Source organism: Thermobia domestica, chromosome 3 (assembly GCF_964235325.1).
Source record: "Thermobia domestica chromosome 3, izTheDome1.hap1.1, whole genome shotgun sequence".
Taxonomy (NCBI): Eukaryota; Metazoa; Arthropoda; class Insecta; order Zygentoma; family Lepismatidae; genus Thermobia; species Thermobia domestica.
This window is the reverse complement of record NC_137456.1, coordinates 291,743,674-291,757,866: the sequence shown is the minus strand read 5'-3', so window position 1 is coordinate 291,757,866 and position 14,193 is coordinate 291,743,674.

The window sequence follows — 14,193 nt, the reverse complement described above, 5'->3', positions numbered from 1 at the left end:
AGAGGAGTGTGATTTGACGAAAGTGTAGAAGATACACCTGAATTGTATCGTTGAACCTCGATATCCATCGATGTCATTGATGAGCGAGACCGGATGCGTTTCGCGGATTGCGTAGATCCGCATGAATGGTTATTATCTCGAGATGCATTAATCGGTTGACTCCAAGAAAAATGCCGACAGTGGGTTTACGGTTGTGCTACTGAAATGCTGGGAATTGAAGGAGATAACTATGGTAGGCCCGAATGTCTGCCAAGAGTCATCTGTCCCCTGGTACTGACTGAGTTCAGCATCGTAAGTACATAGTCGAGGACCTAAGGCCAAATGATGCTAAAAGAAAGTATGTTAAGATGAGGTTCAAAAAGCAAGCTGTCCTTCGAAACTGAAATGTTTCGTCAACACCCAACGTGAAGTACGTGCGCGTTTCTCACAAATGCTTATTGGAACACACGATCCTCGCTCGCACATTACCTCACACAAGAGAGGGTAAGTTTGCAGTAATGTTTTATGTGATTTTTTGAGGGAGTCAGGGAGTTTGGGGAACACCTTCATTGTTTCAAAAGCAGGACATGAGATTAATCTGTCACTAAAGAGTTTCGCCCTCTTTCTTGGCATATGGTGTGTTCGCCTCAATCGTGCCTTTATTTTACTTATAGTTGGGTATTGAGCTGTAGAGAAATATACTGGTTATTAATAATTAATAAATATCAAAGAAACTAATACATTACAGCAACATATATATTCTTAAGAGAAAACATAAAGAAAAAATTAATATAGAAAAGATAAATATAACTAACTAATATATAAGAAATATATAATGATGTCAAGATCAATGTATAATGAATAAAATGATAAAGAACAGTGAAGGTACTAAAAATACTACGAAATGAATGTACACATATATACAGCAATAATGGTATTCAAATAACGTCGGACTGGAAAAACAACAGTCATGTGATAATGATGAATACAGTGCACTTGACATCGTAACAAAAAACAATTAAATTTGTAAGTATGACGAATACAGGTTGGGGCGGCTGAAGACTAATGAGAAAACACTGGAAAGCCCTTGTTACTGATGTGATAAATAAACAGTGCTATAATGAAAAAAAGATGAGGAATGTCATGATGAATGAATTGTCGTTAGAAATAATCTGACATGATGGTTATCATCCAGTAGAGCATGAGCATAAATGGAAAGTAAGATGCTTTATGGCTTATAAAAGTATCTGAACTGCGATTCTTGCTCCAAATCTATAAATATGGTATCTAAATAAATATGCTTGTACTCATGAAGTCATTTAGCTATGTATTTTCTACGTAAGTGGGCAATGTGTTGCACAAGCGGCGAAAAGTTTAATTTGTCGTAGATATCTTGATTATAGTAAATTAGTTTGATACGAAATGCTAGCCAAAAGGCATGATGCTCGAGTATAATGATTTGTGATGATAGTAGTAAGACGGAGTAATTGATCACTGAGACTGTAATATGGACGAAAGCCTGTCTGATGAGAAGGTAAAAGGTGATGATCATTGAGATATGGATGGGGACGATGCACCAGAATTCCCAAATAATTTTCACAAAGTAGATGTCCGTTGTATGGGCCGATATGAGTTCACGGAGTGAGGTGGTTTGTTTGGTTTTAAGAACATGCAATCTTTAGACACCTTCCAGTCTTGTGGATAATATCCAGTTCTTACAGTAAACGTATAAATCGTTGCCAGGAAGAGAAAAAAAACTGTAGTGAGCACTCTTTGATGATTCGATAAGATTTATGATCAAAACCAGGTGCTGTATTACGTTTCCGCTTTAAAGCATCTGTTATTTCATGTCAGGTAATTTCGTGATTTAAAGCATGTGTTGTATCCAACTCATGGGTGAATGATGGTTGGAGCAATTTGTTGATTGCTGATTCAGATCTGCGGGGACTAAACGATGTGTAGATAGAGGCGGTGTAAAAACTATTTGTAAGTGAGATGCGAAAGAATCCGCTTCCCGCTGATCAGTGTGCAAAGGCTGATTGTCCTGGACAAGAGGGTCTAAAGTACTGCTTTTTTGCTCAGTTAACAGGTGAAACTGTTTCCAGTATCTTGTGGGGTGCGATTCGGTGTTCAACATGTTGCACGTTTTAGTCCACGTAAGTGCAACTATATATATGTGAACTGTGCGTTGCCATCAACGTGCTTGGGCTAAATATTCTGGATTTCTGAGTTTTCTTCCTGATGGATGAACTGTGAGTATTGATATCCGCTAGTATTAATACTTGACAATACTGCGAGAATAGGTACTGGAAGAAATCGAGTAGAATATCATGCCCTTGGCAGACATAGATTGTAGCTACGGTTAGAGCCATATTTGGTAGATATATGGTTGTCATGAAATGTTCAGGCAAGGGGACAAGTGATGGAATAGAATGAGATATAAGTTAGTTTATGGTAGATTCCAATAGCAGCGCCTCCTTGTGCCCAAGCGTTAATATCTGCGTAATCATGTCTTAGTAACTGATACCTAGGAAGGCGTATAGATGTGGTGGGCTTAACGACTGTCTCATTCAAAGGAATACATAAACTTGTTGTTCTAAGAGTAGCTAGTCAAATAATATTCGGTGTTGCGATAACTACCGAATATTCATAAAAAGAATAGTAAGAGCCAGACTCAGACAGAAAGCTTTGGGTTTAAAGTGCGGTTTCACGTGGTAAAAATGGAATTGAACATACGGATTATAATAGGTAGCATAGAGATTAACTTGAAATATAACTGAGACCCCGCATTAACATGGTGAAGAATTAGCTGTCGTTTAAATGGAAAGATATTTTGCAAGGTAAGAGAAATATAGCGCAGGAATTCTCAACGAGGAGAGGAGAAGCAATCGGTTGGGAAAAAGGAACAGAAGCGTCTGTTGTACGGAGCGGAACAGTCATTTCCGGGTGATCTTGTTTGGCTGCTGGCTTAGATTTACATTTATAACGGTAAGTAGGATGTGTATTTTTGAACATGTTGAACAATGTGGTGGCTTCCCTATATTTGAGTAGTGCTTTGTTGTCCTGCACAGTTCCCACATTTGGGTCATTTGAACACTTGGAAAATGGTGGTTGTAGATTTGACATTTCTCATATCTAACTGGAAGAAGTGTACTGCTACGAGATGGCTCAAAAGGATGTCACTGCTTAAAGATGTAAATACCATCCTGAACAAACTATCGATTGAAATTTAAGACATGGTCAAACCATGAATCATATAAGTTGGACCATTGTTATTGTTCACTCGAAGATATTTTGCTACCTCTATGCTCTCGGCTTTAAGCTCCTCTAAGACTTCTTCATGAGTTAGTTCTGGCAGAACACCTCGAATGACAACAGGCAACTTCGGTGAACGAGAGGGCGGTGGTTTTTGTTTGATCTTAGTACTGAGTTCGATAAGCTTAGATTTTTTTTCCAAATGTTACGTAGCTGGTTTTGTTACGAAGCGTGATACTGAGCTTTTGTGATCAGATTTAATAATAATGCCATTCCTGGTAAACACAATCTCTTTGATACTGGTACAAGGAAGGTATTTCATTATTTGATTAAATATATGACGGACATTGCTGTACTTGCTGTCGTAATCGGTAAGCAAAAACTAATGTATGTAACATGAAGCAGCCCGTAATAAGAATAGCTCCACTGTTACCGGTCAGGAATGCACAACATTCCCCACATTTAATTCAGTTAAAAGAAATACGGATAGTTTAACCTTCAATAAATAAACGTATTCTATTAATATGCAATTCTTTGTAACTAAATAAGGACAATCTAGGATAAAGGAAAATCTAATTTTCAAAAAATTCTTTATAAAATATCCGAACTTGATAGGAACAATTTAACATTATATGTATCGACTGAAAACAACATCTAAATAGAATCAAATACAATATGAATATTAGCTCTATATATATCTCAACAAGACTGAGTCAATCAATTATCCTGTTACAATTTGACTAACAATTTAAGCTCGCCTTACATATCAATGTCTTCACAATATATAATGAGTATTAATCTCTTTGATATAATATATATTAATACGTAACTCACCAGATATTATACAATAATTTTTCACTATAAGCTCTAGGCAGCCACTAAATATATATATAACACTTATAGGAACCTTTAAACTTTTTTTGCTTTCTTGACCGGTTATATTCTTGTTAGCAACTGACTTTTATCCAACTTCAAAAAATTTACGAACTCAATAATTTCGAAACTCGCCACCCATGGCGCTACCTACCATAACTCTAGCGGCCAAGATTTTTACTAATACAAGATCACTGATCTCACCTATTCTTCCAAATTGAAGCATAATTCATAAAATTTAATATCCCAGTACACACATCGGCTCCCCTGGCCAAAAATAAATTTGATTTATTTATTTTAATCTATTGCTATGAATTATAGGATCAGCGTATGTCATGCTCTCATAATTAGTAATTAGTCACTACTAAACTCTAATTCCTACACAGAATCATACAACTTATTCACCACCAACATAAAAAAATATAAACTAAATAACAAAAATTCCCCCCAAAATTTCATTCATTCACTCACTCATATAATACCCCCATCTAAGCACCACCATCTACTCCCGAATTAATCTACTGGGTCATATGTCTATGATCACATAATTCATATGCAATTTACAAAGCGTATTTCAATTGTAAGAACACATAAATACCTGAGATTTTTTTTTAATACAAGTACCCCAAAATTGACTGCCAGAGCAAATAACTAAACAATATAGGCAATAAATCGAAAAATTAACACTTACAGATGTCATCAGGTACAAATACAAATATTACTTGCAATTACTAGTCAAATTCAAGGATAGTTCCATACGGCTCTCGATCGATTGACATTCCTTTCCAGTCAAAATCTTGTACAAATATTTACAATATGACATTAAACGACAAACACGCGGACATCATTGAATTCCAGGCCTGGAATACACAAAACTATAATTAACAAACATACATTAAATATACATTTTACATATTTAAATATAAACCAAATATCTGGATGCTGTCAAATAATTTCTTTAAAGGATAAAGAGACGGATCATTTCATTAATACACTTAAGTAATATTTCTCCTTTCTCGATATGGCTTTGTTAAGGACACATGAGCCTTTCTTACATCGCGCTCATTACTTATAGATCTTACTTGAAGGCTATTCGGCCCTAAGAACTTGATAATCTCGAACGGCCTTAGCCAGCGAGGAAGAAATTTTCGAGTTATCTTATCAGCTAAAGATGATTTAAACTGAGCCTGAATTAAAACCTTATCCCCAAGCTGGTAATTCGTAGGCGATCTACGTTTATCAAATATCTTTTTCTTTCTGTACCATGCTCTTTCCATATTTATCATAGCATTTTCCCAAACATCTACCTTTCCCGCATCTAAATCAAGAATTCCTACATTCGATTTAACATCAAGTGGGTCACATACATTATAATTATATACCATTTCCATCGGTGACATTTCAATTCAGAATTCTCTGCACAATTGATCGAAAATTCTATCTCGTTTATCCCCTTATCCCATTGAGTTTGTTTGTCATGAAAATAAATTTTCAAACAATTTTTTTTAAAAGACGGATGTATCTTTCAGCATTATTCGAAGAACTATGATAAAGAGAAATTCGAATGTCACGAATTCCTTGACCAAAAAGAAAATCTCGAAACCTTGCAGGTACATATACACTATGGTTATCGTGTGCTATTGAGAACGGAAAACCATGCCTATACATTAATTTATACAATTTATTAATAATGTTTTGACTATTCAAATTTCTAAGCGGTTCTAAACACATAAACTTAGAACAAGAATCTACTACAATTAAGCAATATCGACCAGATCTAGATTCTGTTACTGGCCCTATTACATCCGTGTACCAAATCCCGTTTATCACCTTCTCAAAAGTTGATACTAACTGACCCATTTGTTTACGATGGTTACTTTTCATGCGTTGGCACTGGTCACACGTAGATACATATCTTTTAATATAATCTACCATTCCCATCCATGAATATCTGGAACATAGCTATAGTTTTCCTCGTTCCAGTATGAGCTCCCGGTATTATTGAATTATGATAAAAGTCCAAAATAGTATTAATTAATTTCCTCGGAAGACAGATCTTATACGGATTTCTTAGCGCCTTAGTTTTTTTTTACACAAAATATCCTTAACTAACTTATACCCTTCCACACATTCTTTTCTCTTCAACTTATCTATTATATTATTCAGATCTGGATCCCTCCTTTGGTATTCCTTAATAGACACACTAGCTAAAGACATATTCCACATATTAATCAAGCACAAATTTTTTACCTTGTCCGACAAAGACGGTTCCAACACAATCTCTTCAAAATTCTCTCTATCATACAGCCTAGAAATAAAATCTGGTACCACATTTAAATTAGTAGGGACATGTTTAATATCAAAATCAAAAGCAAGAAGTCTATAAATTAAATTACCATACTTCTTAACCCGCTTTACGTTTTTAATAGCGTACGCAAGACCTTGATGATCCACTCTCAACTCAAAACGAGAATCCAAATATGTTTTAAAGCGTTCCATCGATTCGATAGCTGCAATAAGCTCAAGCAAGAATATACGCTTATGGAAATCATAAGGTTTTAGTTTACGAGAATAAAATGCTACGACCTTTAACTGCCCTGTACTATCATATTGTTGTAAACAGTCTGCAACGCTACGTAATGTTGCATCGCTGCTAAGGACGAATTTTGCATCTAAGTCAGGTAATTTCAAAACAACATGCGTTTCAAACAGTTCTTTAATTTTATTCAACGCCTCTTGTTGCTCCTCCGTCCATTGGAAAGCTACTTTAGGTGACCTAAGTCTATTAAGTGGTTCCATGATATCCTGAAAATGAGGTATAAATTTACTGAAGTATTGCAAAAAACAGACTAAACTAATTAAACCACGTCTATTCTTAGGCGCTGGTAACTTCTTTATTACTTCGATTCTTTCAGGATCCATGTACATATTACCATTCTCTATAACATGACCCAAATACGACACGCGTTTCTGGAACAACAAAGATTTGCTCACAGATAAAGTTATTCCGTTTTTACGGAATTTACTTAGCACCTTCTCCAACAATTTCTTATGTCCTTCAATGTCTGAACTATATAATATTACATCATCAAAGAACCAATCAACGCCCTCTGATTTTAATGAATATAATATATTATTCATTATTCGCGATAAAACGAAAGAACCTGCCGCTAATCCAAATGGCAAATAATTAAATTGAAATAACCCTTTATGCGTAAGGAAGGCAGTATATTTACGAGAAAGCTCAGTTAATTTAATATGCAAATAGGCTCGGCGTAAATCTAATTTTGAAAATATAACACCCTTTGATAACTCCGCCATAACATCTTCTATCCGCGGTGTATACTGCTTATTTAAATACAAACGTCGATTGAGACCTTGGTAATTAACTACCATACGAGGATCTCCTGTCTTGTTTTTTACTAGAAAACAAGGAAATGACCAATTACTATCACTAGGCTGTATAATTTTTTGAGCCAACAATTCATCCAATACCTTATCTAAATTATTTTGGTCAACACGGGACAACGGATACTGTTTGTTTATTATGGGAGTTTCATTATCAACCTTGATATCATACTCAAATTCTTTTATCTCACCAACCCTATCTGTAAACACATCCGAAATTTGACACAATAAATTGTTTACATACCCTTGTAATGAAGGATCTGCCTCATGTAGAAGTGGATCTACCATAATCTTATCTTGCACATCCGCAAACTCCTGATTCTGGAAGAACGTAGTATGACAATATCCAAAAGTCGAATCACTAACCTCTCCTCTAACATACGGGTTTAACTGGTTCTCTCGATCTGTCTGGACACACCACTTCATGGCAGGTTGATCATGTTTACTACAAAATACAAATCCTCCGGCAGCATTATTAAAATCACTTAAGGGGGGTGTCGGTTTATAACTAAGAGGGACTTCCACCTTTTCAAATTTCAAGATTAATCTGTTAGTACTTAAATCGATTTGAACCTTTATAAATGAAAGTTCATTTATGGCTATTATGAATACCGGTTCCGACTTCTCCACTAAAAAAAACTTTAGTTTATAAACCTTGGTATGAAACCGAATAGGCAAGACCACACAAGAATGTAAAGTAATAGTTTTCCCATCAACACCACTACCACGGAAAGTTTCTTGAATTAGTTCAATTGGGTGACGTAATGTACTATTCCACTGTTCGAAACGCTCTTTATTGATCATAGAAATAGACGAACATGTGTCAATTCCCCCAAAGTAATGCTTTCCCAAAACATATGCACGCACAAATGTTGCAATTAATCGTTCACGTTGAGTAGAGAACTCTTGAGTACTGAAAGCAACAGGCGACTTTCTGTCCTTTTTCTTCGCGTCTTGTGGTACATAGTTTTTATTATCAGTTGGATCCCTAGTATTCGACACACGAGTCACGTCGCGTTGCCGCTCACTATTTGTTCTCCTATTTACCGCCACTGTCCTTGCTCGTACTCGGCACTGGGCAATACGATGATCACCTCCACAAAAGTAACAGTTTATTTTTTCTTCTCCCAATGTTGAGTATTACGAACGATAGAATCATAAAGCAACTGATTCCGCTGAAAAACGTCGTATTTTTGAACTTCTCTTATAACCACTTCTAAACTTGCAGGATATTCGTATTTAAACAATTCATATATAATTTGAGGTCTAAGTCCCTTCATTACATTAACCAAAATGACAGTATTATCTTTACGTCCCATACAAATAATGTAACTATCAATCATGTCATTTACAAATGATACTGTATTTTCACTTGGCTCCTGTATTCGTTCTACAAACGACCTTATTATTTCCCTTTTTCCTAAATATGTTATAAATTTCTCAAACAACGAAGAACATATTTAATCCAATCATGCGTTAACGAAAACAAATGCAATAATACATTATGAAGTACGCCAAATGTTTTACCCAAAGCTGCTATTAATACAGATTTTATAGGAAATAATCCTAACTTAGTAACCCTGTATACAGCCAACATAAACGAAAATAACTGTCTATCATTCACACCATTACAATTCGGAATTTTATTCATATATTCAGAAAAACAACGACTTGCAGCATTTACTGTTAATTTATCAAAACAAGTATTAAATGGTATAAACGGCTGATCAGCTGTTACTCCTACACCTTTACTAACGTTACTAGGTCTGCTATTATGTAATCGCTTATCAACCTGATTTGAAGGACAAGCAGCTGGGCTGTCATAAAGCGAACGCATAGAGCCATGACCTTCCAGAACACCACTACTAAACAGCAAATTATCTACAGCACTCAAGGTCGTCGATCGAATCGTATCACTACAGGTGTCTGTACTTGACCCAACAAACGGGTTACCTTGCGTTTCATTACTAGTAGAATCAAACAATCCAGAATTATCCGTCAAGAAGGACATATCCGAGATCCTATTTACTACTATTCCCTGATCACCATTTTCGAAATGATTTACATATAATTGTGGTCGGTCAGAATCCATTATGCCCCGCTATTAACACTAACTTTACAAGAAAAGAAAAAGAAGTAAGCATATAATTTTACATATATCTGCACACATATACAAGACTCTTAATTTCCTTCTTTCTATTTTTTTATCTTATCCTCTTTATCCACAATTCTCTATTTTTCAGTTTATTATAACTGGTGAGCTTCGTAAATCCTAAACTACCTATTAACTGAAAAGAGTTGCTAACAAGAATCTTGTGTAACATGAAGCAGCCCGTAATAAGAATAGCTCCACTGTTACCGGTCAGGAATGCACAACATTCCCCACATTTAATTCAGTTAAAAGAAATATGGATAGTTTAACCTTCAATAAATAAACGTATTCTATTAATATGCAATTCTTTGTAACTAAATAAGTACAATCTAGGATAAAGGAAAATCTAATTTTCAAAAAATTCTTTATAAAATATCCGAACTGGATAGGAACAATTTAACATTATATGTATCGACTGAAAACAACATCTAAATAGAATCAAATACAATATGAATATTAGCTCTATATATATCTCAACAAGACTGAGTCAATCAATTATCCTGTTACAATTTGACTAACAATTTAAGCTCGCCTTACATATCAATGTCTTCACAATATATAATGAGTATTAATCTCATTGATATAATATATATTAATACGTAACTCACCAGATATTATACAATAATTTTTCACTATAAGCTCTAGGCAGCCACTAAATATATATATAACACTTATAGGAACCTTTAAACTTTTTTTGCTTTCTTGACCGGTTATATTCTTGGTAGCAACTGACTTTTATCCAACTTCAAAAAATTTACGAACGCAATAATTTCGAAACTCGCCACCCATGGCGCTACCTACCATAACTCTAGCGGCCAAGATTTTTACTAATACAAGATCACTGATCACACCTATTCTTCCAAATTGAAGCATAATTCATAAAATTTAATATCCTATACATGTATCTTTGGTCGTGTGAGAGATGAACATAGATTGATTGCATTCTAGAAATAGATGTCGATGGCGGCGACATATCTGTAGTGCCTTGCATTGGTTCTGCTTGTACGGGTGGTTTCTGTATGTAAGCAGGTGAACGGGATCGAGAGCGTTTGTCTAAAAATTCGGCACTACTTTCTGATAAAGGTCGACCGTGCCAGTTCCTGTGAGGATCCCTTCCTGTTTCTTCCGAGGGGTTATTGGTGAGAGGCACAACTCCAAAGGGATCAAGGCAATGGAAACAAGAAATACTCAGCAGCAGGTAGTTCATAGGCGAAGAGCACCCCGTTCGAATACGTGCTACAAAAGACAGAAGAGTTGGTCAAAGTATGATTGTAAACAACGATCTTCCAAAAATTTAGAAAAAGCTCTCCAGAAGATGAGGATCCTCTGTCAGACTCCTAAGTAGAGTATCTGTACCGTTCACACAAGTACGTCTGCAATACTTGATCACATACTCCACAATGCACAAACACTTCAACTTACACGCGACCACATCTAAAACGCGTCCAACTTGGACCGTCAGTCAACGTTACCAACGTTCATCAGGATAAGTAAGGTCATCAGGATTAAATTTTTATGCTTTGTTCTCGGATCAAAATATTAAAAAGAGACTTATTTTCCACAGAAAACACGAGTGTATTTGTGCTTGTATTTGAGTATCCATTTATGTGCCGACAATGATACGTCAACGTTCGTTTTTTCTGTTTGGTAAAAGTCTTGCGTAGTATGTATGTAAATCGCATTATTCATTATTACACAATAGACACAATATAAATAGACACAATAGTTTATATCAATAGACAGAATAATGCGATTCACATGAAATTAACTTTGCTTATTAAGTAGGCACAAAATGTTGTTTTAGTGCAGTTCCTGTTACCAGATGTTATATACAAATAGCCAGTTGAGACAAAAAAATCTTATAAACTACTTTTGGGAGGGAATTCCCATAAATCCCTCTAGAAATTCCCCAATTCAAAAATGGCGACATGGTGTATACATCATTGAAAATATCTTTTACTAGACGTCAAATGAGGTATAAAGCGTGCTTTTATTATATTTTTCCTAGACGTTATATGCGATTTATGTGCACTAATATATGTGGTAAAATGAACAGTACACATAGCATATTTTATATAAATATTTTTATTTCTCTAGAAAGAATAATGCGATTCTTAAAACTTAGAGGGCTTACTAAGTATACATCTGACTAACATAAAATACAATATGTTTGTTTATATACCTAAAGGTACCCGATATACAGGTACAATAATTGTAAAAAAGTGGTAAATTTAGGGGAAATTTTACCCACCCTCTGTCACGAGGAAGCTGGGGGTGATGGAGAAAAACTGATTGCAGATTCGAATTCTACGTAAAACGTTCCTTTAGAATCAGGTATTTTCATTTCTGTGCCTAAATCGTGTTGACGAGTGTCATGATCATGTAAGGAGCTTTCGATTTATTGTAAAGCTGTATTTTAAAATCTTTTCACGGTTACTGTAGCTTCAGAAACATAGTTTTGGTACATACAGAACTCATGTGACTAGCAGTTATACATGGAAGGCAAAAGTATTGAACTAATTGAATCAGGTATGACGTGCCAATGTACTGATTTGATCGCGCCGGCACTTCACTGAAAGGACCCAGATGTATAATGCTTAAGACATTTGTCTTGTCAATAGTAATGGGGTGTTTACACTTAGTCGATTTGCGCTCGATTCAATTGAGTTGGCGTCACTTTCAACTTAATCGACCGTGTAAACAGAACTTCAACTTAATCGCTTGTTGATCGAAAGCGACTAATCGACTAGCAACTGAATTGAAAGACGTTCTATTTTCTGTGTTCGATTCTATTTTCTTCTGCTATAACACCACAAATTGTGCAAATTACATTATGCTTGGCCATCTTTAAAATTGCCAGTCGATTTCGAATCGACCAGAGGAGAGCGAGTCGACAAGCAGCATTCAATTTCGGTTGAAAAAATTGAACACATCCATCGATCTCATTCGGTCTAGCTGCTTTGATTTAGTCGCAAATGCAGCGAGTCGATTTAGCCGTGCGACTAAATCGACCAAGTGTAAACGCCCCATAATGCGGATTATCGCATCTCAAAGCATTTCTAAATTATCCGAAATATTCATATTTGTGCCATCTTATTTCATAATCACTAAATATATTTTGGACATAATTGACAAGGTGTTAGCACATGGTACCTGAATTCCCCAAATGTTCCTTTTGTAATAAATGATCGTTTGAGTTCTATGTCAAAATCTGACAGACATGTTATGTGAAAAAGAGATCACGAAACGATGGTTGCTGATTCAATCTTCTTGTCCAATGTATTTTAGAATAGCGCAACAGAGAAGCGAATTTTTGTTTAACAAATAAAAAATAGTGCCATATAGACCACTGAAATATCGTAAACAATATTGAAGAAATCATGTATGTAATTTTCGTCTGCAGCAATACACCCGGACAAAAAGAATAACCAATGTCTCAATACAATATTACCATGAATTATACATGAGCTTTACACACCTTCACAGCCTTTTGTTATTCTATAATCGTGTTAGATAAGAGTCTAATTCTTTTAGCCAGCAATATGAATAATGATCGGGGTGATTGTTATGTTATGCTACCTCAAGTTCTACATAATATGTTTAAGTAATACTCCTTCGAATTATTATTATACTTAATGTATTACAGGATTGTCATGCTGAGTTTTGGTAAGTCTCCGATTAGTCATGTATTCTCTTCGACTTTTCGTGTTTCAGAAACATAATTCTTAATCGTCTCAACGAAATATCTGGCCTATTACACTTCATTTCAACAGGTCGCTTACATTTGTAATTCTCGAACCCAAGCATAACGTGCAGAACAGTTTACTCTGTCGTTGTTTATGCATCAAAAACAAATGACACTAAAACGAATACCCTACAAAAAACGTATCAACCAAAATTCGCACTCCATTAACGTCTCTTCAAAATTGCTTTATGTTTCTCATTGTTACCTTTTCAAGAAATTTCACAGAGCTACTTCGCCTTATTTAGTGTTACTTACAAAATATGAGTGTTAGTTTGTATGTCCATTTTTGAAATAATTGAGATCCTGATAATACTGGACATGAGCGTACTTTAAAATTTGTATTATTTGACTTTACAATTATATAATTTCATTTTGCTTATAATTGCAATAACTAAACTAAATTCATGTCAATATTCTTCCAGTTCTTACCTTCAAGAGAGAGACAGAACAGGAAGAAGAAATTGCGAGATAGCTGAAGCGTTCAAAAACTCACTAAAGGAGTATTTTACTACATCATCTGTACATGGAGTTAATCACTTCACAAACGCTCCACACTCCTTATTCAGGTACGGATGTAAAGCTTACCAACGTACTTACAGAAACTGCAATAACTTGCTTGAGAAATGTTCAATTGTTTATATATCTCAATATAGCAATAATCTCCATGATGAGAATAAATTGTCCACCATGCATAGATAGATAGGTAGGTAGATAGACAGATAGATAGATAGAAAGATAGATGAGTAAATATAGATAAATATGTAGTGGACAATTTATCTTG